General features: G+C 44.8%; 1 long non-coding RNA gene across 1 annotated transcript; it reads left to right on the forward strand.

Moving 5' to 3' along the window:
- Nucleotides 1–237: 237 nt before the first annotated feature.
- Nucleotides 238–4,066, forward strand: LOC148129728 (uncharacterized). The gene is made up of 2 exons (XR_015750692.1): nt 238–305; nt 2,876–4,066. It is a non-coding gene; the product is annotated as an uncharacterized LOC148129728 (long non-coding RNA).
- The last annotated feature ends 417 nt before the right edge of the window (nt 4,067–4,483 follow it).

The following is a 4,483-nucleotide window of genomic DNA, read 5'->3' on the forward strand; positions in this document are numbered from 1 at the left end:
GCGTATATCATCCTCAGAGGTCATGTAATCACTGATATTCAACACCAGTAAAACACATTATATGTATACATACACAAAAACAATTGTGTTTAGGCATTGTGATAGTAAAGGTAAAATTGCCTTTGAGTCTCCTTTGACTCCTAGTGATTTCTTGAACCCATTTATGGTGAAGCGCTTTTAATAACAGTATGGAAATATCTCTCTGTTCAACTGCTTCTTTCTGGGCTTCCATTCCAGGCCAGCTAGCTACTTCCACCCACTGAGATGGCATCTGCTGAAATAAATATGAATCCAGGGGACTGAAGGTAAGTTTCAGAAACAATTGTGAGGCAGTCAAGAAACAGTGGATATTTTCTTTACATTTTTTTGTGAAACAAAAATTACAAATTTGAATGAGCAAAATAAAACAATTAAAATGTGACAGGGACAGTAGTGCATTAGTGCATTAGTGCACGCTCCCTTAGATATCGGGTAAGGTCCACAGAAATTAAGTAGAATTAAAACTGTGAAAGTTAATAGTGGAGCCAGCGTTAGGGAATCTCTTCCAATGCTCATCCAAACAGTTGTCTGGCTGGGATATGGGGAATTCTGCCTGGGGAATTCTGGGAGTTGAAGTCCACATGTCTTATAGTTGCCAAGTTTGAAAAAAAACCAAACCTATCCTAACGTGCAAGAACAATATCCTCAAATCCCAAACCTTTAAAATCCCCTTTCCTCCAAAGCTTGCTCTTCTCCTTTATAATTTGCCCTTCATTAAGGACTTGGCCAATGAAAACTCTGGATGGTTCCTCTTTCACCCAGCCAGGAGGAGAAAACAAGCTAAAGTGGAAAGGAGCCGGCTGATTTGTTATGAAAACTGCCGATGGCTGCAGAAGCTAGAGGGGAATCTGTGAACTGCTTTATCCTCTCTGCCTTTCAAGGCGTGCCCTTGCCTCACGCACGCCCAGTTTAACTGTTGCCCACAGCTATTTGCCTGCTTTTAAGCAAGGCCTCTGCTAGTTTTGACTTGCTGTGGGTTTGGAATCAGCCACCCGACTGCCTCAGCATCAAAGCAAGGGACCGCATGCTTTGGAAAGCTGCAGCCATCTCTGAGTGCTCCTTATCCAAAACATGCTGTGGTTAAAAGAAGAACATTGTGGCCCTGAAAACAGGTGCCCGCTTGGAGGGAGCTCTCAATGGGGTGGCAGCTACCAATGGAGCTTTCTCTAGGGGCTTTAAGACTCCTAGAATCATAGTTTTGCCCCATTTTACAACCTTCCTTGTCACAGTTGTTACGTGACTCACTGCAGTTGTTAAGCGAATCATTCAGTTGTTGGAAGTTATAACCCACCCCTCTCTTAGAAAAATGAAATATTTTAGGCTATACTAAAAAGACAATATTTCCCCCTAAAAGAGAAGTAGAAACTCAGAGAGGCAGAAACTCAGCCCCCCCCTACCTTTGTTAATGGGCCATTAGGGCCTGGGCCAGTCTATTTTACATAACAAAGATCTACTCCAAGTAGAGCCATAATAGGAACTACCCAAAGCCCTTTCATTACATCATCATCCAGCAAAGGCTCAACCAAGCCTGGGACTCAGGACAGCCTACAGAGTTGCCCCTGCATGGCCCCATGGGAGTCTGACAACCAATCAGAATACAAGCTCAAATTCAAATCCCAACAGAAGGCATAAAACCCAGGGATTCTCAGCATTTCTGCCCTTTTCTTCGCCCAAGAGCTCCAAGGCATGTGGTCCTGTCCACCATTAAACCATCTTTCCAAACAGCCTCCATGTTTCCAGTGTCTTTTTCCCCACTTGGAACTGAACCCAGATGGATATTTCTTCCAACACAGTCATTAAACAAATTCCATCGATGGATGAAAACTAATCAAGGAGGGAAGCAACTAAGGAGAAATTTCCCAACAGTGAGAACAATTAACCAGTGGAACAACTTGCCACCAGAAGTTGTGGGTGCTTCAATACTGGGGTTTTTAAAGAAAATACTGAACAGCCACTTGTCTGGAATGGTATATGGTCTCTTGCTTGTGTAGAGGAGTGGGCTAGAAAACCTTCAAGATCCCTTCCAACTCTGCTATTCTGTTACAGAGTTGGAAAGGATCTTGGAATTCTTCTTACTCCACCCTGGACAGATGGATGTCCAATCTTTTCTTTTAAGACCCACAACACGAGGAGGCAAGCTGTTCCATTAATTGTTCTCATTGGTTTCCTCCATAGTTGCAGACTAGATCTCCCTCTTATGAAGTTCCACCCATTGCTCCAGAGGTGGCATTCAGCAGGTTCTGACCAGTGGTGGGATTCAGATGTTCTTTACTACCAGTTCTGTGGACGTGGCATGGCAGGCGTGGCAGGGGAAGGATCCTGCAAAATCCCCATTCCCTCCCCATCCCGCTAACCTGCTTTCCAGCTCGGCTCTCCTGTGCGGGCCAACCAAAGAAGACCCAGCCAATCAGGTGGGACTCGGGAGGCAGAGAAGAGATAGGGGAGAGGCGGTCAGAGGTGGGACTTGCCGCTTCTCCAAACTACTCAAAATTTCTGCTACTGGTTCTCCAGAACCACGCCCACCAAGCCACGCCCACAGAACCAATAGTAAAAAGAATTAAATCCCACCCCTGTGTTGCTCCTTATTCTGCCCTCAGGTGCTGTGGAGAATAGATCAAGGTCCTCTTCAACGGTTGGGAAGGCTTCTATCAGCTCAGCTCTAAGCTTTCTCCTCGTTCTCGTCTCCTGCTGCTGACCGTGATTTCTCTGCCCTACAATGGGCTGCATAGCTACGCAGGGAAGGCAGCAGGAGAAAACCCTAATCTATTCCAATGCCCAGCCAAACAACTGTTGCCAACTTGCGAGAACCGTTACAACTTGTTTCAATCTTTTGCAGAGAATGAATGGTGGCCTCCAGAGCTGCTGACCCCAATTCTTGGATGCCGTGGAGCAGAATAGAGGGACTGGATCCTGTCTGCAGGTGGCGGATCAAGTCTGAAGAACATGAAGGACAGCTAGCATGATCCAACGGCATGGAAAAAAGTGACTGATGACCGTTGTAGCATCCCAATGGTCACATGATCAAAATTTGGAAGTTTGGCAACTGGTTCCTATTTATGAGGGTCGCAGGGTCCCAGAGTCATAGGATCCACTGTAGAAAGTTAGCACCCACCCAATTCTTATTCTGTCCTCTACAATTACTGACTGAATGTATAAAGGCAGATAGATAACTCCACAAAGCATCCATACAAAGTCTTTTTATTGGTTCATCAGGCATCCTCAAGATAACTCACAGTTATGACGAGATTCTTCTCAATGTCCAATTCTTTGCATATCTGTCTTTCTGGGTAAAAAGATGGTTATCTCTTATCCATTTCATCCCATATCGCAGAAGCAGGGGTAGAGATGCTAGCATGAGGCTGGGTTCAGGCAAGAGTGAAGAAACCCCGCCCCCAACCCACCAAGGGTCAATTCAGCGATCAATCAGGATCACAGATGTGGCCACATGACATGAACAACATTTCCCAGGATACCTTAACTACATTTACCATGATGCATTCCCTTAAGGGGACAGCTCTCAATTCCCAACTGACTATACCCATTCAAGATAAGTATAAGTGATACATAGTTGTGAATACCATTAACTATAACTGGCTGGACAGCACACACCCTCTCTCCTAGAAGAATGAAATATTCTAGGAAATATTAAAAAGGCAGAATATTATATTTCCTTTGAGAAAAGGTGAAACTTGTTTTAAAGACAAAGCAGCCTCATGCAGCTCCCTGCACCCCGCTTGAGCTCCAGGATGATGGGATTAAGACCTGGCCCTCAGGAAATGACAGGATTACCCATCTCACAACAGGGCACCTGGGAAGGTTACACCACCCAGCAGGATCCAACCAAACTTAGCACACATACAACCAACAAAACTATGACAGCATCCTATCAGGAAACTCTTCCTGTACCCCAGGAAGTTGAAGGGTAGAGAGGGTATAAAACCCAGGGATTCTCAGCATCTCTTCCTTTTTCGCTCAGGAGCTCCAAGGCATGTGATCCTGTCCACCATTAAACCTTCTTTCCAAGCAACTTCCATGAATCCAGCGTCTTTTTCCCTCACTTGGAACTGAACCTAGAAAGGTATTTCTTCCAACACCACTTTCTGACGAAGTCAATGGAGAAGCCAGATTCACTTAAGAACTATGTTCCTAATTTAACAATTGCAGTAATTCACTTAACAGCAGTGGCAAGAAAGGTCATAAAATGGGGCAAAGCTCACTTAACAACTGTTTTACTTAGCTACATAAATGTTGGGCTCAATTGTGATCATAAACCGAGGACTACCTGCACACGAGAAGTTATGGGGAGGTGGCCACTTCACTTACAAATTTGATAGGTCGTCTTTGATTTTCCTGAGCTGAAGGAGTCCAGAAACTTCACTACCCAGCCCAAGTGTAACCCCTGAGTAAACAAAACGATGAAAGAAATAGAGACGAATCCCTTTTC

This window comes from Notechis scutatus, chromosome 10, assembly GCF_049901735.1.
Source record: "Notechis scutatus isolate UNSWTSFEM ecotype Mainland chromosome 10, rNotScu1.2, whole genome shotgun sequence".
Classification (NCBI taxonomy): Eukaryota; Metazoa; Chordata; class Lepidosauria; order Squamata; family Elapidae; genus Notechis; species Notechis scutatus.